We start from the raw sequence: 25,444 nt of genomic DNA, 5'->3' as shown, positions 1-25,444 counted from the left end.
CCAAATGTGTGGTAAGGAGTTTGAAATCAAATTCAGTAAAAAATGACCTGTGAAATCCGAAAGGTGCTCTTTGGAATATGGGCCCCTTTGCCCACCTAGGCTGCAAAAAAGTGTCACACATCTGGTATCCCCGTACTCAGGAGAAGTTGAGGAATGTGTTTTGGGGTGTCTTTTTACATATACCCATGCTGGGTGAGATAAATATCTTGGTCAAATGACAACTTTGTATAAAAAAATGGGAAAAGTTGTCTTTTGCCAAGATATTTCTCTCACCCAGCATGGGTATATATAAAATGACACCCCAAAACACATTCCCCACCTTCTCCTGAGTACGGAGATACCAGATGTGTGACACTTTTTTGCAGCCTAGGTGGGCAAAGGGGCCCATATTCCAAAGAGCACCTTTCGGATTTCACTTGTCATTTTTTACTGAATTTGATTTCAAACTCCTTACCACACATTTGGGCCCCTAGAATGCCAGGGCAGTATAACTACCCCACAAGTGACCCCATTTTGGAAAGAAGACACCCCAAGGTATTCCGTGAGGGGCATGGCGAGTTCCTAGAATTTTTTATTTTTTGTCACAAGTTAGTGGAAAATGATGATTTTTTTTTTTTTTTTTTTTTTCATACAAAGTCTCATATTCCACTAACTTGTGACAAAAAATAAAAACTTCCATGAACTCACTATGCCCATCAGCGAATACCTTGGGGTCTCTTCTTTCCAAAATGGGGTCACTTGTGGGGTAGTTATACTGCCCTGGCATTCTAGGGGCCCAAATGTGTGGTAAGGAGTTTGAAATCAAATTCTGTAAAAATTGACCTGTGAAATCCGAAAGGTGCTCTTTGGAATATGGGCCCCTTTGCCCACCTAGGCTGCAAAAAAGTGTCACACATCTGGTATCTCTGTATTCAGGAGAAGTTGAGGAATGTGTTTTGGGGTGTCTTTTTACATATACCCATGCTGGGTGAGATAAATACATTCCCCACCTTCTCCTGAGTACGGAGATACCAGATGTGTGACACTTTTTTGCAGCCTAGGTGGGCAAAGGGGCCCATATTCCAAAGAGCACCTTTCGGATTTCACTTGTCATTTTTTACAGAATTTGATTTCAAACTCCTTACCACACATTTGGGCCCCTAGAATGCCAGGGCAGTATAACTACCACACAAGTGACCCCATTTTGGAAAGAAGAGACCCCAAGGTATTCGCTGATGGGCATAGTGAGTTCATGGAAGTTTTTATTTTTTGTCACAAGTTAGTGGAATATGAGACTTTGTAAAAAAAAAAATCAGCATTTTCCACTAACTTGTGACAAAAAATAAAAAATTCTAGGAACTCGCCATGCCCCTCACGGAATACCTTGGGGTGTCTTCTTTCCAAAATGGGGTCACTTGTGTGGTAGTTATACTGCCCTGGCATTTTCCAGGGGCCCTAATGTGTGTTAGGTAGGTAAATGACCTGTGAAATCCTAAAGGTGCTCTTTGGAATATGGGCCCCTTTGCCCACCTAGGCTGCAAAAAAGTGTCACACATGTGGTATCGCCGTATTCAGGAGAAGTTGGGGAATGTGTTTTGGGGTGTCATTTTACATATACCCTTGCTGGGTGAGAGAAATATCTTGGCAAAAGACAACTTTTCCCATTTTTTTTATACAAAGTTGGCATTTGACCAAGATATTTCTCTCACCCAGCATGGGTATATGTAAAATGACACCCCAAAACACATTCCCCAACTTCTCCTGAGTACGGCGATACCACATGTGTGACACTTTTTTGCAGCCTAGATGCGCAAAGGGGCCCACATTCATTTTATGAGGGCATTTTTAGACATTTGGATACCAGACTTCTTCTCACGCTTTGGGGCCCCTAGAATGCCAGGGCAGTATAAATACCCCACATGTGACCCCATTTTGGAAAGAAGACACCCCAAGGTATTCAATGAGGGGCATGGCGAGTTCATAGAAATTTTTTTTTTTTGGCACAAGTTAGCGGAAATTGATATTTTTTATTTTTTTCTCACAAGGTCTCCCGTTCCGCTAACTTGGGACAAAAATTTCAATCTTTCATGGACTCAATATGCCCCTCACGGAATACCTGGGGGTGTCTTCTTTCCGAAATGGGGTCACATGTGGGGTATTTATACTGCCCTGGCATTCTAGGGGCCCTAAAGCGTGAGAAGAAGTCTGGAATATACATGTCTAAAAAATTTTACGCATTTGGATTCCGTGAGGGGTATGGTGAGTTCATGTGAGATTTTATTTTTTGACACAAGTTAGTGGAATATGAGACTTTGTAAGAAAAATAAATAAAAATTCCGCTAACTTGGGCCAAAAAAATGTCTGAATGGAGCCTTACAGAGGGTGATCAATGACAGGGGGGTGATCAATGACAGGGGTGGTGATCAATGACAGGGGGGGGTGATCAATGACAGGGGGTTGATCAATGACAGGGGGGTGATCAGGGAGTCTATATGGGGTGATAACAACAGTCATTGATCACGCCCGTGTAAGGCTTCATTCAGACGTCCGTATGCGTTTTGCGGATCCGATCCATCTATCAGTGCATCCGTAAAAATCATGCGGACATCTGAATGGAGCTTTACAGGGGGGTAATCAATGACAGGGGGGTGATCAGGGAGTCTATATGGGGTGATCACCACAGTCATTGATCACGCCCGTGTAAGGCTTCATTCAGACGTCCGGATGCGTTTTGCGGATCCGATCCATCTATCAGTGGATCCGTAAAAATCATGCGGACGTCTGAATGGAGCTTTACAGGGGGGTGATCAATGACAGGGGTGTAATCAATGACAGGGGGGTGATCAGGGAGTCTATATGGGGTGATCACCACAGTCATTGATCACGCCCCTGTAAGGCTTCATTCAGACGTCCGGATGCGTTTTGCGGATCCGATCCATCTATCAGTGCATCCGTAAAAATCATGCGGACATCTGAATGGAGCTTTACAGAGGGTGATCAATGACAGGGGTGTAATCAATGACAGGGGGGTGATCAGGGAGTCTATATGGGGTGATCACCACAGTCATTGATCATGCCCCTGTAAGGCTTCATTCAGACGTCCGGATGCGTTTTGCGGATCCGATCCATCTATCAGTGCATCCGTAAAAATCATGCGGACATCTGAATGGAGCTTTACAGGGGGGTGATCAATGACAGGGGTGTAATCAATGACAGGGGGGTGATCAGGGAGTCTATATGGGGTGATCACCACAGTCATTGATCACGCCCCTGTAAGGCTTCATTCAGAAGTCCGGATGCGTTTTGCGGATCCGATCCATCTATCAGTGCATCCGTAAAAATCATGCGGACATCTGAATGGAGCTTTACAGGGGGGTGATCAATGACAGGGGGGTGATCAGGGAGTCTATATGGGGTGATCACCACAGTCATTGATCACGCCCCTGTAAGGCTTCATTCAGACGTCCGGATGCGTTTTGCGGATCCGATCCATCTATCAGTGCATCCGTAAAAATCATGCGGACATCTGAATGGAGCTTTACAGGGGGGTGATCAATGACAGGGGGGTGATCAGGGAGTCTATATGGGGTGATCACCACAGTCATTGATCACGCCCCTGTAAGGCTTCATTCAGACGTCCGGATGCGTTTTGCGGATCCGATCCATCTATCAGTGCATCCGTAAAAATCATGCGGACATCTGAATGGAGCTTTACAGGGGGGTGATCAATGACAGGGGGGTGATCAGGGAGTCTATATGGGGTGATCACCACAGTCATTGATCACGCCCCTGTAAGGCTTCATTCAGACGTCCGGATGCGTTTTGCGGATCCGATCCATCTATCAGTGCATCCGTAAAAATCATGCGGACATCTGAATGGAGCTTTACAGGGGGGTAATCAATGACAGGGGTGTAATCAATGACAGGGGGGTGATCAGGGAGTCTATATGGGGTGATCAGGGGCTAATAAGGGGTTAATAAGTGACGGGGGGGGGGGTGTAGTGTAGTGTAGTGGTGCTTGGTGGGACTTTACTGAGCTACCTGTGTCCTCTGGTGGTCGATCCAAACAAAGGGGACCACCAGAGGACCAGGTAGCAGGTATATTAGACGCTGTTATCAAAACAGCGTCTAATATACCTGTTAGGGGTTAAAAAAAACACATCTCCAGCCTGCCAGCGAACGATCGCCGCTGGCAGGCTGGAGATCAACTCTCTTACCTTCCGTTCCTGTGAGCGCGCGCACCTGTGTGCGCGCGTTCACAGGAAATCTCGCGTCTCGCGAGAGGACGCACCGGCGCGTCCACCCAGAAGAGCAGGGCCGCCGCAAAGACGCAATCCTGCGTACGGCGGTCCTGAGGTGGTTAAAAAGGACGCCAGCGCTAGTCACCCGCTCCCACTGCCATACGCAGGAGAGGTGCGGACCGAGGACGCAGGTTAACTACTTTGGCAAGCTAAGTATATCCAGATGTACTGTATGGATTGTCTTATTAACTGCCATAACCTATGACTTAGGCTGTAACAAGCATATACTGTCTTGTTGTTGTTTGCCTGCGTTCCTGGCACTATTTTGGTCCCCTGATGATCTGGCATCCGTCAGTGAAACGCGTAGAGACATTTTTCTATTTATTACTATTACTTTTTTCTCTTGTCTGCCTGCCCTAGCGAGTGACTGGTCTTTCATTGCTTCTGACGAAGCTGGGCAGTCAGCGGATAGGTCTGAGGGCCATCTAGGGGCAGTCAGAGAGGATTTTTGTTTATAGTTAGGATACAGGGACGTATTGAGGGGAAGAGACCCAGCATCTGTCTCCCTCCTATATTCTATCCCTGTTATTGCCTAACTCACCCTCTGAGTGAGCCAGTGTACACACCGCCTGGCTTATATATATTTTTTCTCCCTACCAGTTCATCTTTGGTTGGCAGATGTTTTGTAACCTCCTAGTGAGGCGTTGTGCAAATTTTTCACTGTTGGGCCTATTATTTTAAATGGTATTAATAAAATATACATTTTAAGGTACTCCAATACTCAATTTATTCAGAGTATTGAGTCCAGTCAATGCTGCTCTGCGTTTCTGGAAAACATATGCAAATTAGCATATCTTATATCTGCAGGCATTAGATAGACTTACTGTTCTTTTCTTTTTAGAAGGAAAGCTAACTTGCATAACTTTGCGTTTCTGGGATACGTATTTTAATTCACCATATCTGGCATTGACATGGCGGGCACCTCTGGATCCTCATTGACTACAATGTAATCCCGCCGGTCTCTGCTGGCTTTTAGCTGGACAAATACTGCTGCATGCCAGACAAACCTACTGGAACAGGCTTCCAGATATCTTAACACTAGTGTGAACCTGGCGTAACAACAGTTAATACCAGGATCATACATGGGAGGGTTGTTTGCCTATTTAATCAGATAATACAATGTTAAGTCCCACATTTTTAACAAATACATTTTACATTGAATAAACATTTTTTGTTTTGTTTTAAGTTAGCCCAGACACTGAGATTTTACATTCAGAAAACATCAATACATATACATTAACGAGCAAAAGGGTAACAATGTTTTGACCTTTTGACTTTGTAGACATTCATCTTGGCTATCTCATACATAAATTGGACTTGCAACTATTTAGCATATGGTTATTTTTTTTAGATTCTTTTCACGTAACTGCATTGTTACTGCTTTGCTCCTGGTGGTGGAACAATATTTTTCTTCTTGTATACTACAAATTACAACCGGTTCTCACATTCCGTAATTACTGTGTTATTAGGTTGATTCCCAAGTAAAAGGTCACTGGTTTAAATCAAGGAGCAGCCATGAAGATTTCCCAAGAAAAGAGAAACAGCATCATCCAGATCATCGATAGTGGCATTTCGGCCAAGAAAATTGCACACTGCATCATGTGAGGGTCATGACAGTTGGAAGAATACGAAATTAAGTCTGTCTTTCCATTTCAAAGCCAAGAAGTGAATGTCCAGGCAAAATATCAGAGTCAACAAGTTGGCTCATTGCAAGGTCTATCAGTTCTTGCGCAATGAACACTGCAGTGGAGGTGGCTCATATGCTTCGTTATAGTGAGATCACAGATGTCCATGCAAGCACCTTGTGAAGCGCATTACACAAGTCTGGAACGGTGGCCTGAAAAAAGGTGAAGAAGCCTCGACTTCAATATCATCAAAAGAAGCATTGGTTCGAGTTTGCAAAAATGTACGAACAGTGGACAGTAGAAGATTGAAAACAGGTGATTTGGAGCGATGAGGCAAAAGTCAATAGACTGGGCTGTGATGAGTGCAAATAGTTCTGGAAGAAAAAAGAAAAAAGCGGGCTAGCGGATTGAGAAATTGAAGGAACTGTCAAGTTCCATGGAGGAAGCCTGATAATATGGAGTTGGTTCGCCGCCAAAGGTGTTAGATACCAAGATCGATGGTGGTCTCACTGCTGAGACATATGTGGGTATCCTACAAGACGAGTTACTTCGTATACTTGATTACTATGGTTATAAAAAGGACAAAATGTTGTCCAAGCATACGACAATGACCCAAAGCATACGTCAAGATTAGCGAAGAAATAGTTCAATGACAAGGAAGTTGAGGTGCTGGATTGGCCCTCACAGTCACCAGACTTCAACCCAATCTAACACTTCTGGGTAGAGCAGAAGAAAAAGTTGTATTTGCACTTAAGTAAGTCGACCAGTATGCACCAACATTGGGAATGTGTAAAAGAGACCTGGGACCAGATTTTGGATGAGACATGCATGAATCTGATCGAGAGCATGCCTAGAAGATTCAGGCAGTGTTAAAAGCCAAAGGTGGATTTACAAAACACTAACAAAATAGTAAAAATTTAAATGTTGAATTTTAGGAGCAAAACAGTAACAATGTAATTACATGACAAGAGTCTGAATAAATAAACATATGCTAAATAGTTGCAAGTCTAATTTATGTATGAGATAGCCAAGGTAAGTGTCTATAAAATGATGGTAGTCTCCCATTCGAAGATATAGTGGATGGTGAGAAAAGTGAGCCTGAAAGTCAAAAGGTCAAAACATTGTTACCCTTTTGCTCGTCAGTGTACATCTACTTTTCATCACCATTTTGGCAAAGGTTTGATGCATGTTGGCACATTTAAAGCCATGTCCTCTTCCTGAAAAGCCATGCCCTTTTCCCTCTAAATTACTGACTAGTGGGGTGCAAAAAGTGTCTAAAATGTATAATAAATGTGATGCAACACCAGTTATTTGGCCTAAATGGAAGTATAATTCTGGCTTTGGAAATCTCCCCCATAATGTCAGTGTTATGGAGGTGGTTGTAGAACCACTGTGTTAACCAACAGATTTGACTTGGGGTTAATCGTAAGTGTGTTATCCTGTCAGTCCTCTGTTGTTCACTTCTTAAACCATGTACAAGGATCTCGACTTCACTGAAGGAGAACCACCAGGCTGCTAGCTGTTTTTAGTTACTAGCTGAAACATTTGGGTCAGAGACACTGGTTCAAGGCACCAAGGGGTGAGGCCAAGGTCAGGGCTGGCAGAGTACATGCTGTACGGTAAGTGGTCCAAGAGCAGAGGAGACAGAAAAGGGTCAAAGGGTCAAGCAATGGAGGGTCAGAATATAGTAAATGGAAAGTGGTCGGTACACAGGCAGACAACAGAATACTTCTGCAGGTACTTAGCAAGCTAAGTAACCTTTTTCTCAGGCACTTTCCAACAGGAAAAGGTGCCTAAAGTAACCCAGGGTTGCAAGCCTTAAGTTGGTAAAGGTGCGTGCGGTGGCCCTGTAAGAGCCAAAGGGAGCACTCACATGCAGGTAGAGGGGGGAGAGGTCTTGTGGGTAAACAGGCTGTAGCCTGCATGGAGGGACATAGTGGACCTGGCGGCCAAACCTGCTGGAAAGAAGACAGACTAAGAGAGTCTGGGCTACCAGGCAGGGTATGAGAAGTTACGATGATAACAGTACATCCCCTTTCACCCTATCTTCTTTGGTCCAAATTGATGCAGGAATTAAAAAAAAAAACAGGAGCATTAATGTCTTTAGCCTGTTCCCAAGATCTTTTTTCATAGCCCTTACAATCCACAAAAAAAAGTTTTTACTCATGTCAAGAACATTCTTGGCTTCGAATGCATCCTCAGTGCTAACAGGAGTAGAAGCAGGAACAGAAACTCTAAAATAACAATTAAACAACACTGGCTTGAGGAGGTAGCCATGGAAAGAATTTGGAATACACAAGGAGGCTAGAATGCATAACTTATAACAGAAAAGTGAGCGGAGACCTGGTCTTGCGATCAGCTGACTTCTTCATGCAAGCAGAGGCCTGTAGTAGAGAAGTTGGTCTCTTGAGAGATCTCAGTGAAGTAATTGATAGTAGATTCAGCTGCCAGGATTACAGAGGAGATAGTGACAGGAAGAGGAATCCTTAAATGACGGCCATAAACTATGAAGAAAGCAGTCTTACCAGAAGACTCGCTAATATGGATAAATTGAAAATTCTACTCAGGGAAATAAAGCAGCCCAATCATTGTGACATGGAGAAGTGATGTGTCACAGGTAGTTGACCATGATTTGATTGATGCGCTCCACCTGACCATGGGAAAATTTATAAGTAAACTGCATCCATCGATCAGACACAATTTGCAAGGGCAACCCATGTAACCAGAAAAAGTGTTCTACAAACAACTTGTCTAGTTGACCAGCAGACAAGAGATCAGGCAGAGGTACAGAGTGAGCTATCTTCGAGAATTGACCAGCCACTACACATATTACTGTGCATTCAGAGGAAGAAGGCAGGACGGTGATAAAATCCATTGCAATATGCTGCCATGGGAGATCGGGCACTGGCAAGGGGGTGAAGAAGACCAACATTTGAAGACTTGTTCTGGGCACAGAAAGGGCAGGTGGCCACAAAGTCTTGAACATTTTTAGAAATTGTAGGCCACAAATAATATTGAATAACTGGATTTACTGTATTGTGGAAACCAGGGTGACCGGCAACTTTGTAGTAATCCCCCCCCCCCCCCCCCCTCCGACTAGGACCTGCTTATTCTTGGCCATGGGGGCAAACATCTTGCCAGGCAGAATGTCCTTCAGCTAAACTGGAGCAACAGAGATGATACAGGTGGGATTCATGATGTGGTGAGGTTCCTCTGTTCGATCAGTAGGATCAAAAGAATGGCAGAGGGCATCTGCTTTAGTATTCTTGTCAGCTGGACAAAAGTTTAAAATGAAGTTAAAGCATGCAAAGAACAATGACCACTGATGGTTGAGTCATTGAGCTGACTGCAGGTTGGCCACTTTCTTTCTACTGTTGACTTGTGTGTTTGTAAGAAGATTATATGACACTTACTAATATAGCCTTTGTTGAAATTATGCCCCATATTCTGTATTTCATTAGGTATGCCCCCTTGTTTGCCAAGTTTTTTGTGCTGTCCACACTGAGGTCCTGTCCATAAGATGGCTGCTGATGGAGGGTCACGTGAAAAGGCAAATCACCTCCATGTGGTGTCTTCTCTTTTCAAATACACAGTTGAGAGTTTAGTGCAGTTGTAGTGTGTTGGAATGCAGGAGACCTCACATGGAGGTGATATGCCTGGTCACTTGACTTTCGATCAGCGCCATCTTATGGGCAGGTCCTCTGTGTGGACCGCACAGAACATTTGCCGAACATAGGGCATGACTTATGAAATATAAAAAATGGCACATAATATTAACAAAGGCTATATTAACAATTGCCATATAGTCATCTTACAAACATATTGGTCACAAAAAGCCAGAACGTGGCCAACCCATTTAAGTTCTTGTGGGCAGTATAAATAATGAGATGATGACAGGCACCCTCCAACAGATGATGCCACTCTTCAATAACCAACTTGATTGCATCACCAATAGAATAATTTTGTTCTGCTGCTAAGAAGGCCTTTGAGAAGAAGTTGCAGGTGAGCATCTTGCCAGAGGCACCTTCCTGAGTAAGAATGGCTCCAGCTCCCACAGAGGATGTGTCCACCTCATAAAGAACTGTTTGGAGATAACCAGATGATGAAGAATTGGCAGAGAAGAAGGCTTGCTTGAGAGAATGGAAGGCCGATTCTGCCTCTGGAGACCATTTCTGGGCATTACCTCCCTTCCGGGTAAAGGCAGAAATAAATGTAGTCAGAGTGTAAAAGTGAGGAATGATATGTCTGTAATAATTGGCGAAGCCCAGGAACCGCTGGAGATGCAGAACTGTAGAATGGGGCCAGTTCAGTACTGCAGACAATTTGTCAGGATCCATCTGTATGCCACAGTCAGAGATAATGAAAACCATTATCTCTTCAAATGCTTCAATTTTAGCATAAAGTCTGTTTTCTCTCAAATGCTGGAGAACTGGGTGTGGATATCATACAAATAGGCCATTACACAGGTATAGAGGAGATTACAAAAAACAACATTAACAAAAAAATAGTGCAGGAGTATTACTGAGGCCAAAGGTCATGACGAGATATTTATGGTGGCCATCTCGGGTGTAAAAGAAGTCTTCCACTCATTGTGATCTCGCATTGATGAGATTGTAAGCTCCTCGAAGATCCAACTTCATAAAAAATCTGGCTCCATGGAGCCTATTAAAGAGCACTGGAGTTAGCGGTAAAAGGTACTTGTTTTTCGCAGTAATTTTGTTCAGTCTATGATAATCAATACATGGTTGGAAGGAGCCATCATTTTACTTGACAAAAAGTAAAATGGCAACTTCTGGTGACAATGAATTACAAATGAAGTCCCTTTTCAGGTTTTCTTTAAAATAATCAGACCTGGCTTTTATTTTAGGCAGAGACAGTGAATACACATAGACACATGGGGGAGTACTTCCTGGCACCAGGTCTATGGGACAATTGTAACCTCCTTCTTGCCAAAGACATCAGAATAGCTGGTGTAGACAGGATGAACGCCTTGAAGATTCTGAGGAACTTGTGGAACTTGTGCAGGTTGTACAGATGTCAAACAGCAAGAGCGACAGACAGAACCCCAAAGTAGAATCTGCCAGAGTTCCAGTCTAGGACAGGACTGTGTAAGCAAAATCAGGGAAGCCCCAACAAGAAAATGAGATCTACTCTGTGTGCAAAATTCCACTTGAAGCTCCATGGGCATGGTGCCATACTGTATGGAGGAGTTCCTTCCCATCGACAAATGTCTCTATCAAAGACTTCACGGTGTCATCACCAAGGCCTGATGCAGAAAGTTTTCTGCCAAACCATTGTCCAAGAAGGCCTGCACAGTAAACCTAGTCTCACCGTATGACAGTGATACAGGAAGTGTTTAATTTGGAAAGGACTTGTCTTCACTTAGGATCGTCTCTCTAATCAACGGTAGGCTCTTGAATTTCCCACCTTGAGAGGGTAGGTATGTTTATAGGGGGACATTTATCAAAAGTGATGCAAAGGAAAACTAGCTTAGTTGCCCATAGCAACCAATCAGATTCCACCTTTCATTTTTCAGAGCTCCTTTGGAAAATTAAAGGTGGAATATGATGATTGCTATAGACAACTAAGCCAATGTTCCTTTATACCACTTTTGCCTAAAGTAACCCAGGATTGCCAGCGACTGGGTGGTGAAGATGGAGATGCACACACACTGGCCCTTTAAGAGCAGAGGAGGAGAGGCCTTTCCAGCAAACAAGCAGCAGCCTGCATGAAGGAACAGAGCAGACCCAGCGGATGGACCCACTGAGAAGAAAACAGTGGGAGGCAGGTCTGGGCCACCGATCAGAGCAAGCGGAGCATGGTGGCTCACAGGGTACATAACATGTAGAATGTCAGCAGCACTTAGGGTGCTTTCACACTTGCGGCAGAGGATTCCGGCAGGCAGTTCTATCGCAGGAACTGCCTGCCGGATTAATTTTTTTTCATTTTGAAAGGTCTGCACATGCGCAGACAAGAAAGTTGAATCCGTTTTGCTGGAACACTTAATGCCGGATCCGGCACTAATACACTTCAATGTAAATTAACCCCTTAAGGACCGGGTCATTTTTCACCTTAAGGACCAGACTGATTTTAGCAAATCGGACATGTGTCATTTTATGTGATGATAACTTTAAAACGCTTTTACTTATCCAGGCCATTCTGAGAATGTTTTGTCGTCACATATTGTACTTTATGATAGTGGTAAATTTGAATCAAAATATTTCATCTTTATTTATAAATAAATACAAATTTTACCAAAAATATGGAGAAAATCACAACTTTCCAAATTTCAATTTCTCTGCTTTTAAAACAGATAGTGATATCTCATATAATAGTTATTACTTTACATTCCCCATATGTCTACTTCATGTTTGGACCATTTTGGGAATGACATTTTATTTTCTGGGGACGTTAGAAGGCTTATAAGTTTAGAAACAAATCTTTAAATTTTTCAGAAAATTTCCAAAACCCACTTTTTAAAAACCAGTTCAGGTCTGAAGTCACTTTGTGAGACTTACATAATAGAAGGTATGAAAAACTGATTTTTACAAAGGTTGTTAACCCTTTAGGTGCAGATGAAATGTAAGAATTTCACTTTTTACGCAGATTTTATTTTTTTATCATTTTTTTTTCCCGCTAACAAAGCAAGCATTAACAGCCAAACTAAACTCAATATTTATTGCCCTGATTCTGTAGTTTACAGAAACACCCCACATGTGGTCAAAAACTTCTGTATGGCCACACGGTAGGGCGCAGAAGGAAAGAAACGCCATATGGTTTTTAGAAGGCAGATTTTGATGGACTGGTTTTTTGACACCATGTCCCATTTGAAGCCCCCCTGATGCAACCCTAGAGTAGAAACTCCCCAAAAGTGACCCCATTTTAGAAACTACACACCTAAAAGTATTCAAAACTGATTTTAAAAACATTGTTAACCCCTTAGGTGTTCCACAAGAATTAATTGAAAATGGAGATTGAATTTCAGAATTTCACTTTTTTGGCAGATTTTCCATTTTAATCATTTTTTTACCGCTAACATAGCAAGGATTAACAGTCAAACTAAACTCAATATTTATGGCCCTGATTCTGTAGTTTACAGAAACACCCCATATGTGGTTGTAAACTACTGTATGGGGACACGGCAGGGCGCAGAAGGAAAGGAACGCCATATAGTTTTTGGATGGCAGATTTCACTGGGATAATTTTAACTTGCCATGTCACATTTGAAAACCCCCTGTTGCACCCCTAGAGTAGAAACTACAAAAAAAGTTACCCCATTTTGGAAACTAAGCGATAAGGTGGCAGTTTTGTAGTTACTATTTTAGGGTACAGATGATTTTTGGTTGTTCTATATTACACTTTTTTTGAAGCAAGGTAACAAAAAATTGCTGTTTTGGGACTGTTTTTATTTTTTATTTACAACGTTCATCTGACATGTTAGATCATTAGCTATTTTATAGAGCAGATTGTTACGGACGCGAAAATACCAAATATGACTACTTTTTTTGTTGTTTGTTTCAGTTTTACATAATAAAGCATTTTTGAAAAAAAAGATTTTTTATTGTCTTCATATTCTGAAAGCCATAGTTTATTTTTTATTTTTTGGGTGACTGTCTTATGTAGGGGCTCATTTTTTTCAGTATGAGATTATGGTTTGATTGGTACTATTTTGGGGTGCGTATGACTGTTTGATCACTTGCTATCACACTTTTTGTGATGTAAAGTGACAAAATGGCTTTTTGATACCATTTTTATTAGATTTTTTTAATGGTGTTCACCTGAGGGGTTAAATCATGTGATATTGTTATGGAGCAGGTCGTTACGGACGCGGAAATACCTAATATGTATACTTTTTTTTATTTATTTAAGTTTTATACACTAATATAATTTTTGAAACAAAAAAAAAAACCTTTTTTTAGTGTCTCCATAGTCTGAGAGCCATAGTTTTTTTTTTATTTTTTGGGAGATTCTCTTAGGTAGGGTATAATTTTTGCTGGATGAGATGACGGTTTGATTGGTACAATTTTGGGGTGCATATGACTTTTTGATCGCTTGCTATTACACTTTTTGTGATGTAAGGTGACAAAATGGCTTTTTGACACAGTTTTTTTTTTTTTTACGGTGTTCACCTGAGGGGTTAAATCATGTGATATTTTTATAGAGAAGGTTATTACGGATGTGGCGATACCTAATATGTATACTTTTTTAATTTATTTTAGTTTTATACACTATCATTTTTGAAAAAAAGAAAATCATGTTTTAGTGTCACCATAGTCTGAGAGCCATATATATATTTTTTGGGGGGCGATTATCTTATATAGGGTATAATTTTTGCAGAATAAGATGATGGTTCGATTGGTACAATTTTGGGGTGCATATGAGTTTTTGATCGCTTGCTTTTTTGACAATTTTTCTTTTTTTCACGGTGTTCACCTGAGGGGTTAGGTCATGCGGTATGTTATGCATGTTGTTATGGACACGGCAATACCTAATATGTATATGTATACTTTTTTTTATTTCTTTTACATTTAACACAATAAAGGCATTTTTGAAAATAAAAAATATTGTTTTAGTGACTCTATAGTCGGAGAGCCATATTTTTTTTTATTTTTTGGCCGATTGTCCTATGTAGGGGCTAATTTTTTCGGAATGAGGTGACAGTTAAATTGGTAAATATTTTTGGGGGCATACGCCTTTTTGAACGCTTGGTGTTGCACTTTTAGTGATGTAAGGTGACAAAAATGGCTTTTATTGACACCGTTTTTATTTTTTATCCTTTATGGTGTCTATCGGACAGCATGGATCATAATATGTGTTTTTTATTTTTACTATTTTTTATTATAAAATCAGGGGAAAGGGGCTTTTTTATATTTTTTTACTTGAAACATTTTTTTTTTTAAAACACTTATTTTTTTATTTTTTTTTACTTTATTTCGGTCCCACTCTGGGATTTGGGGGTCTGATCCCCTCTGCAATACATTACAATACATCTGTATTGTAATGCATTGCCTGTTCGTGTACTAGAGTGAGTAGTACACGAACAGGTTGCCTAGGAGACCCAGCCTGAGGCTGGATCTCCTCGGCACCCGTAGAAGGCAGGTCCCGATGCCGTGCAAGGCATTGGCGAGCCTCTGCCTCGCATCAGGCTGCCTTCTGACACATCGAGTCCCCGCCACAGCAGCGCAGGGACTCGATGCGCTCACTCACCCGCTGCAAACCACTTCTGGTATATATTTTTGGGGGCATACGCCTTTTTGAACGCTTGGTGTTGCACTTTTAGTGATGTAAGGTGACAAAAATGGCTTTTATTGACACAGTTTTTATTTTTTATCCTTTATGGTGTCTATCGAACGGCATGGATCATAATATGTGTGTTTTTTTTTTTTTCTATTTTTTATTATAAAATCAGGGGAAAGGGGCTTTTTTTTTTTTTTTACTTGAAACTTTTTTTTTTTTTTTAAACACTTATTTATTTATTTTTTTTACTTTATTTCGGTCCCACTCTGGGATTTGGGGGTCTGATCCCCTCTGCAATGCATTACAATACATCTGTATTGTAATGCATTGCCTGTTCGTGTACTAGAGTGAGTAGTACACGAACAGGTTGCCTAGGAGACCCAGCCTGAGGCTGGATCTCCTCGGCACCCGTAGAAGGCAGGTCCCGATGCCATGCAAGGCATTGGGGAGCCTCTGCACGGCATCAGGCTGCCTTCTGACACATCGAGTCCCCGCCACAGCAGTGCAGGGACTCGATGCGCTCACTCACCCGCCGCAAACAACTTCTATGTCGCGGTCAGCGCGGACTGCAGCATAGAAGGGGTTAATCCACCGGCATCAGCTTTTACAGCGATGCTGGCGGATACAGCAGGGGCCCGGCTACCAGGGACTGCCAGGCCCCTGCACTGATTGCGCGCGCACCGCTTCAGTGCCTGCCCGATCAGCCCACCGTGCATGTATGGTGGAATGCTTTCTGGCAGTGCATCCCCCGCCGTACATGCACAGCATTTTGCGTAAGGGGTTAATACCGGATCTGGCATTCCGGCAAGTGTTCAGTATTTTTGGCCGGAGAGAAAACTGCAGCATGCTGCGGTATTTTCTCCATCCAAAAAATGCAAGAGAGACTGAACTGATGCATCCTGAACGGAATGCTCTCCATTCAGAATGCATTAGGATAAAACTGATCAGTTTTTTCCCGTATTGAGCTCCTGTGACGGAACTCAATACCGGAAAACAAAAACGCTAGTTTGAAAGTACCCTAAGGTAGATTATATGGGTAATAAGGTATAAGGCCTCATGCACACGACCGTTGTTGTGGTCCGCATCCGAGCCGCAGTTTTTGCGGCTTGGGTGCGGACCCATTCACTTTAATAGTGCCGCAAAAGATGCGGACAGCACTCCGTGTGCTGTCCGCATCCGTTGCTCCGTTCCGTGGCTCCGCAAAAAAAATATAGCATGTCCTATTCTTGTCCATTTTGCAGACAAGAATAGGCATTTCTACAATGGGCCGCCTGTTCCGTTCCGCAAATTGCGGAAGGCACACGAGCGGCTTCCGTGTTTTGCTGATCCGCAATTTGCGGACTGCAAAAAACGGAACGGTCGTGTGCATGAGGCCTAAGTGTGAGACAATTAAATGTAATGGTAGGTTAAAATATGTATAAATATAAGGTAACTTTCCTCTTTCATTTTTCTCTTTTTCCTTTTTTTCAACTTATATTGTCTTTTTTCTTTTTCTTCTCTTTGTTTAACTCCTTTGTTTCCTTTTATCCCTTCTTTCTCCTTCATTCTACTATCTTATTATTTCATTTGGGCTTTTCATCTCATCCTTTTGCCTCATTCATCCTTTTGTGTTTTGTTTCCTCCCCTTAATTTTCCCCTTCTTTTTCCTCTCTTCTTCTACTGTATTTCACTCATATTTTTTTCTTCTTATCTCATCCTTTTATTTATACTTTGATCCATTTTACACATGTAATACTCCCACTATCTTGGTTGGTGCATCAAGTGTCATCTCATATATATTTATTGCCATTTCTTGCAATATGTGTATGTATTTCCTTATTTCGTAACTGTTAAAGTGTAATGTGCCTGGTTCACCAGCAGTTGGTGGCAATTTGTGCAGAGCTAGTTTCCCTGGAGAGGAACCCTTTTTGTTCCTTCCAGCCCTCTCTAGAAAGGGAGGAGATTAGTTAGAGAAGGTCAGTCTAACCTTCCCCTCCTTGGGGACAGGTTGTGTGAAGTCTAGTCTACCCCTACTTCCTAGGGGAAGGCTGTGTGTTGGCCAGCAGAGCACTGCCAGCTCTACTGGGCCCGCAAGCCCTGCCTATGAAGTCTACATGGTTGAATGTCCCCTCCTGGGCTTGCATTGCCTATTCCCAAGCTAAGTGAGCTTGAAGCCAGGAAGAAGTTCCTAGGATTAAAGTAAGAGACAGACTACAGCTAAGCAAAGTTCTAGCAGAAGAGGAAAGTTCCTATTTAACCCAGCTAACATAGCAGAGCTGAGAAAGCTACAGCATAGCAGAGCTGAGATAGTTGCAGAAGTATTTGCCTGCCAAAACTAAAGCCAATACCTGCTGATGACCAAGATAAAGTCTGGAAACTGTTTGGATTAACGTTTTTTCAAGTAAAGCTGTGTTCAACATTAATACAAATTCTGGACTCTAATTATTCCTTCATCATCCAAGTTATTCCTCCCTTTTGCACTGCTTCGGACCACCACATCAGGGATCCAAGGATATCCAGGTAGGATCACTTTGACACGTGCATACAACACCTTCAGAGAGATTGTAGGCCACTCTACACCACTCTGGTAATCCTACATCTGGGTACCAACACTACCATCTACAAAGGGGACTCCATATCCTCGTTGCTTAACTGCAACTGGCGTCATGACTACTTGCTCTAAAAAAGGGACATATTTTGGAGAAACCTCCTAAGGGGCAAGGGATACCCCAGAAGCCTAAGAGTGGTCCACTGGACACACACCAAACATTATTTCATCCACATTTTATACAACCCTTTTTTGCCCACACTTCATGTGCCCTTCATTCCGTGCACGCCATGTATTTCAACCCAGTACAATCCTCCTTTCACCTCATCAGACAGCATATATGTGCCCTGCACATTGCGCAGGTGAACAAGATCCAGCTAGGGCACAGTTATCTTCCTACGTACCACTCATTCACCTATCATGCGACCGGATCTCCTTCACTTGCCCTTACCGCCACATCACTCCACACGCTGTTTTGCGCATGCGCCCACTGCACTTCTTCTCTCCCTTTCCGCGATGGCCCTTTTTTAGGAGCTTCCACATATCTCCACACTAGCCTCCTCCACCCTGAAGAGCAGTTCTTGCTGTTCCTCAGGGTAGCTCTATCTTAGACACTTCTCTTAATACTTCCCTACTTATCTTTGGACATACTGGCCACAGCACTCATCAAACTTGGGGCGTTTTTTGGAGAGCTGTCCTATTCTGGTCCCACACCACCTATGGATCTGGTATCTCAAATATAGAAAATGATTTCAGACGGCACTCCAGTTGCAGTTAAACAATAATTTCTTTATTGATCCAGCCGAAGATAGTGCATTATTGTTACAGCAATGTTTCAGGCCTCATCATGATACAGACCTTTGTCAAGCTAATACAATAGTGCAAGAAGGAGAAAAAACAAAAAGTCTATTATGGTACAATATAGACAGTACATATAATGAGTAACGACTCAGTATAATGATTGTATACAGTTACAGTATAGTTATAAAACTGACAGTAGTTATAAGCTGACAAGACCTGGTATGGATTACAGGATAATGATTATATAAAACATGGTTGTACAGTGTCATAGGCAAAGTGGTAATACGTTTATACTGAACTCTTATGCTGTCTAACTCTACTTCTATCCTTTAACACACTTTCCTATGCCAATGTAACCATGTTTCTAGTACCAACAGGCTTAGGCCTCATGCACACGACTGTTGTTCGGGCCCGCATCCGAGCCGCAGTTTTTGCGGCTCCGTTGCTCCGTTCCGTTGCCCCGCTAAAAAATATAACATGTTAAATTTTTGTCCGCGCTTTGCGGACAAGAATAGGCATTTATATTAAAGGCTGTCCGTGCCGTTCCGCAAATTGCGGAAAGCGCACGGACGCCATCCGTGTTTTGCGGATCCGCGATTTGCGGACCGCAAAACACACCACGGTCATGTGCATGAGGCCTTAGCCTGTATTTTGATCTGACTCCTCTTAAAGGGCTTCTGTCACCCCCAAAACACATTTTTTTTTTTTGGGCTTGTTAAAATCCTTATTTAACGACTATTCCCTATATAGGGCTCTTACCTTTGTCTGTGGCTTCTTTTCTTTAAAAATCGATCTTTTAAAATATGCAAATCACTTCACTACCAGCAAGTAGGGCGTCTACTTGCTAGTAGCTGCCGCAAAAAAACGCCCCTTCCTCCAGTTGATTGACAGGGCCAGCGATCGCTCTCCTCCTCCAGCTGGCCCTGTCAGCATTTCAAATCCCGCGCCTGTCTTCATTCGGCGCAGGCGCCGATGATGTCACCGAAAGAGAAGACGTCATTGGCGCAGGCGCACTGAGGGAGTGCTGAGGAGGCGAGCGTCCTCCTCTCAGTGCGCCTGCGCCGAATGAAGACAGGCGCGGGATTTGAAATGCTGACAGGGCCAGCTGGAGGAGGAAAGCGCTAGCTGGCCCTGTCAATCAACTGGAGGAGGGGGGGCGGTTTTTTGCAGCGGCTACCAGCAAGTAGACGCCCTACTTGCTGGTAGTGAAGTGATTTGCATGTTTTAAAAGATCGATTTTTAAAGAAAAGAAGCCACAGACAAAGGTAAGAGCCCTATATAGGGAATAGTCGTTAAATAAGGATTTTAACAAGCTCAAAAAAAATATATGTGTTTTGGGGGTGACAGAAGCCCTTTAATACACTTACCTACTACCATTTATCCTTCAGGGAAGGGGAACTATTTGTTCCTTTGTATCTTTGAAATAAAACCGATACTTTGAATTGCATCGTATGTTGGAGGTGGTTTATCTATCAATTTATTACTGTAACAGTCAGAGCAGCATGGTGTATATTTTATTTAATCAATTTGTCCTCTGTCACGAGTATTCCTTGACTGATAAATGTATTTAGATATGCACTAATAAATTCACAGCTTATATTATAGTCTAGCTAATCACATATGCTATTCAGGAGTCTGGGAAAGCTGGGTAAGAATTCCTGTTAAGCTAGAATGGACATAGCCTTTTAACACATTCCCTAAAAACAGAATATATTCCCTTATACAGTAACTGTTTCACAACACCAGTGGTTGCTAACTGGAAGATTTACTATTTGATATTAGTTTCCTAGTTGGCAGCAACAATATTTTTATGTCACTCTGATGGATCATTTGAGCATGCACAGTAAATAAGGCTCCTGACATGCACAGAATAAACCTTTAGAATGCCATAGAAGCCATTACATTGATACATTAATAGTAGAGATGAGCTCATCGAAGTTGGCGAAGTGGAATTCAATCCGAATTTCAGGAAAAATTTGATTTGCACCGAATCTGAATTTCCTAATGCTTCATGGTAACGAATTGCATTTTTTCCTAAAATGGCTGCTGCACGTGTTAGGGCATGGAGCAAGGAACTGTGTGAATGAGGGATTATCCACAATGCCATGCATGCAGCCAATCAGCAGCCAGCCCTGTGATGTCACAGCCCTATCAATAGCCTCAGCCATTTTGAATTCAGCCATTTTCCAGTGTACTTAGTGCAGGCAGAGACATCAGCAGGCGCTAAAGACAGTGGTAGAAAATACTTTAAAACTTTTATTTTCCTGTATAGAAGTTCAGGGAAAGGATAGGGAGAAATCATTCCACAGCATTTATGTTGAAAGAGGGTTCAGTAGGGGAGTTTACAGCCTGGGTAATTTGGAACAATCCTATTACACCTTGCTGCACTGACTGGGGATCCAAATTGCCAATATGCAGTTCTGTATTTCTAGCAAACTGTTCTTGTAATTGGGGTGCAACTGCTGACTGATACAGCCATTGACATGGTTTATTACAAGGAAATATTTATACGTCTTATTTGCCCTTGTGTGGTGCAGTTATATGTTCTAAAGCATTTTTTGGCTTGTATTAGTGGTAACAAAATGGCTTATTAGCCGTTGTGTGGTGAAGTGAGAAAATTATAGCCCTTTTTGGCGTGTATTAGTGGCAAAAAATATATATTATTTGCCTTTCAGCGTATATAGTTATATGTTTGAAAGCCTTTTGTAGCATGAACTTTGCTGTTCAGCGGTGCAGTTATATGTTCTAAAGCCCTTTTTGGCGTGTATTAGTGGCACAAAAAAAAAGTATTTGCCATTGTGTGGTAAAGTGAGAAAATTATAACCCTTTTTGGTGTGTATTAGTGGCAAAAAATATATATTATTTGCCATTCAGCTGTGCAGTTATATGTTTGAAAGCCTTTTGTGGCATGTAACTCTGTCACTGTCCCACTCTGTGGCCTCCTGATGCTGCTGCCACCTCCACAATGTCATTGTGCCACTTTGTGGCCTCTTCCTGATGCTTCTGCCACCTCATTGGGCAACTCTGTGGTCTCCTCATGCTGCTTCCAACTCACCACTATGTCATAGGGCCACTCTGTCGACTTCTCATGCTGTTCACACCCTCTCTACTTCATGACTGGGCCACTATTTTGCCTTTTGGCCTGGCTAACATCATCATTTATTTGAGCCTTCTTCTGATCTGTCAGAAAGAAGGAAAAATTAGATGCACAACGGATCCTATCTATGTAACAGCTATAAGGCCTGCATGACATGGTCCCTATTTTGCATCAGAATTGGCTTATGATTTGGTAGCCAAAAGCAGGAGTGGGTACAAAACACAGAAGACATGCAAATATTCCATTCACGTATCATCTCTGTTTTGGATCCACCTCAGTTTTTTTGGGCTTTACCAATACTGATGGATTACTGAGTGAAGGCAGGATCAGTTTTTTGGGGGTTATTGTTCTGACTGATCAGATGAAGGGCAAAATAATCAGTGACTAGTGATATTGATTTTGCGATATTTCGCGAATATTCGATTGAATATTCGTCTTATATTAGTTGAAATCGAATATTCGTCATTATTCTATTCTATTTATCGCAAATAATATGCGATTTCATTATTCGCGTATTGCGATTTTCTTTTAACTGTATAAGGAAACTTTCCTATTGGTTGGCTATGGCTATGGCTAATATGTGTATTTTACGAATATTCACTATATATTGCTATATATTCTTGTTTTAGAATATTACGAATATTCTAAAAAATGAAGTTATAGCAATATAGCGAATATTTCGTAAAATACACATATAGACTGCAATTTAGCTAATATAGTGCTATAGTATTTTTTTTTATATTTCAAATTTTTTTGGTCTCTTCTGGAGTTCAGATTTGGAAAAAATTGACACTATAAAAAAAAAATACTATAGCACTATATTAGCTAAATTGCAGTCTATATGTATATTTCACGAATATTCGCTATATTCCTATAACTTAGTGTTTTAGAATATGACGAATATGACAAATATTCAAAAAAACTAAGTTATAGCAATATAGCGAATATATTCATTATTTAGAATATTTGTCTTTTTTTTTCAATCTGTACTGTTATTCCACTTTGGCATACTCCTTCCCGACAAGCATCCCCGTCACCATGGGAACGCCTGCGGGTTAGAATATTCCATCGGATCTGAGTTTTCACGATCTCAGGGAAAACTCAGATCCGATGGTATTTTCTAACCCACAGGCGTTCCCATGGTGACGAGGACGATTGTCGGGGAGGAGTATGTTTTATTTTCCATATGAAAACATGATTCCTTCCTGCTTAAGTTGCTTGTGGGCCAATGACTCATTGACCCACAAGAAAGAAGCAGGGAGGAATCATGTTTTCAGCTGTTAAAAAATGACGAATATTTGATATAGCGAATATATAGCACTATATTCGTAATATTCGTGAATTAGCGAAGTTGCGATATTCGCGATTAATATTCGCTATTCGAATATTCGCGCTCAGCACTATCAGTGACGTCAACACAAACTTACTGCTGACACCCACTCTACGTTGTCAGGGGGACTCTACTTGTATAAGCGTTTAACAGAACAGGTTCTTTAGAAATCTATGTAGAATCAGTGAATTGGTGTAAAAGGAGTGCGCTCTTTCACACTATAGTAGGATCTTGGGCCTCTGCGCAGTTCTTTACCTGGCCCTCACATTGACCTATAAGGCTGAGTTCACACTTGAGTTATTTGGTCAGTTTTGGCACCATAACTGCCCAAATAAGTGAAGTGTGCAGTGATTCTAAGAACGACGCCTGTCATCTACATGTCATACTCACAGTATTGTTTCACTACCACAGCAGACTCCCTATGCGTGTTACTGCAAGGCACAGTGTTCTACACAAGTATAAAAGCTCTCACCAGCCTGGAAATTGCTGTTTTTAACGCAATTCGCCACAAATAAATTTGTATCGAACCACATTTTTTCGGAAAATTCGGCGAATCTGCTGAATCGAATTTTTTAGAAATTTGCTCATCTCTAATTAATAGTATTAACAAGCTAACCTTACCTGCACAGGTTTGGATTGGTGAGTGACTCCCCTTCTCACTAAATATACTCAACAACATTATTTTATTATTTTTGAAATATTGTTTTTCTGAGTATTATGACAATTAAAAAGTTACAAATAAATTGATTATATACATTGTATAAATGCAAACACCAAACACAATAACACACAGTATATATAAATAGTACATCTTTATTCAAACATAATCAATAAAATAATCGCAGTAATAATAAATTAAAAATTCAGTCCTGCATGTTTACCACATGTCACCAAAAGGCCTTCAGTTCCTAAATAATGGTCTAATGCATAAAAAAAATCAAATGGTGGAAGCTTCTAATCATAAAAATATTGCTGTAATCAGTTCTACTTATTACACCCCAGTGGTATAACAAAAAACATTGCAGGGAAAGCACCTAACTCCTTATATTGCCCACAATCACCATACATACAAAGTAATAAAATTATACCAAACCAAAAGGACCCAAAAGACCACAGTATCGTCACCCCGACGTACGTTTTGCCCAAAGCTTCTTCTTGCCCCTGGACGTACGTACATCACACTGCTTAACAAAATCCCAGCAAGTGGGCTGAAATGTTGCAGTGGGTGAACAAACTTCACATTTCTTAGACTCACTTGGTAGTGCTTCGACATTTGGTTATTGTATGTCGTAAACCTTGATCAGAGTGAATATCTGTTTCACAAACCGTGGAGCTGTTATAGAGCATGCTCACTACTAAATCTAACAAAATAAATCCCCCCAATCATTCCGTAGTGGACAGTAGTGATGAGCAGGAGGTGCCATATTCGATTTCGACGAAATTCGCGAATATTCGCTAGAATATTCGTCTCATATTTGTCAAAATCAAATATTCGTCATTATTCTAGGTATCGCGATAAATATGCGATTTAAATAATAGTGTATTGCGATTTTAACTTAAGGCAACTTTCCTATTGGTTTGATATCTAGAATTAGCGAAGATGACGAATATGACAAATGTATTCATCATATTCCTCAAAACGAAGATAACGAAATATTCTCCATCTTCGTTTTAGCTACCTAATCATCAACTTCGCTAATTCTAGCAATCAAATAGGAAAGTTGACTATAGAGACAGCTGTGTTTAATTCGCTATGCGATTATATTACTTAGCTTTTTTTTTATAAATGGAATAATTATAATAATTATCAAGTATTATAATTATTCTATTTATAAAAAAAAAAGCTAAGTAATATAATCGCATAGCGAATTAAACACAGCTGTCTCTATAGTCAACTTTCCTATTTGATTGCTAGAATTATCGAAGTTGACGAATATGGAGCTAAAACGAAGATGGAGAATATTTCGTTATCTTCCTTTTGAGGAATATGACGAATACATTCGTCATATTCCTCTTCTTCGCTAATTCTACCAAGCCAACCATAGTAAACCAGGTCTAAGTTGAAATCGCAATGTGATTACTTCAAGTTATATTAATCGTATTGCGATTTCAACTTAGAGCTGGGTTTCTAATGGGTCAGCTTGCTAGAATTAACAAAGTTAACGAATATGGAATATAGCAGTGCTAAGTTGAAATCGCAATGTGATTAATATAACTTGAATTAATCGCATTGCGATTTCAACTTAGCACTGCTATATTCCATATTCGTTAATTCTAGCCTAATATGGAATATAGCAGTGCTGTTGTAATCGCAATGCGATTAATATAACTTGAATTGATCGCATTGCTGTTTCAACTTAGACCTGGTTTACTATGGTTGGCTTGGTAGAATTAGCAAAGATGACGAATATGACGAATGTATTCGTCATATTCCTCAAAACGAAGATAACAAAGTATTCTCCATCTTCGTTTTTGCTCCATATTCGTCAACTTCGATAATTCTAGCAATCAAATAGGAAGGTTGACTATAGAGACAGCTGTGTTTAA

This window comes from Bufo bufo, chromosome 2, assembly GCF_905171765.1.
Source record: "Bufo bufo chromosome 2, aBufBuf1.1, whole genome shotgun sequence".
NCBI classification, from domain to species: Eukaryota; Metazoa; Chordata; class Amphibia; order Anura; family Bufonidae; genus Bufo; species Bufo bufo.
The sequence above is the reverse complement of the archived record's forward strand: the minus strand, read 5'-3'. Positions refer to the sequence as shown.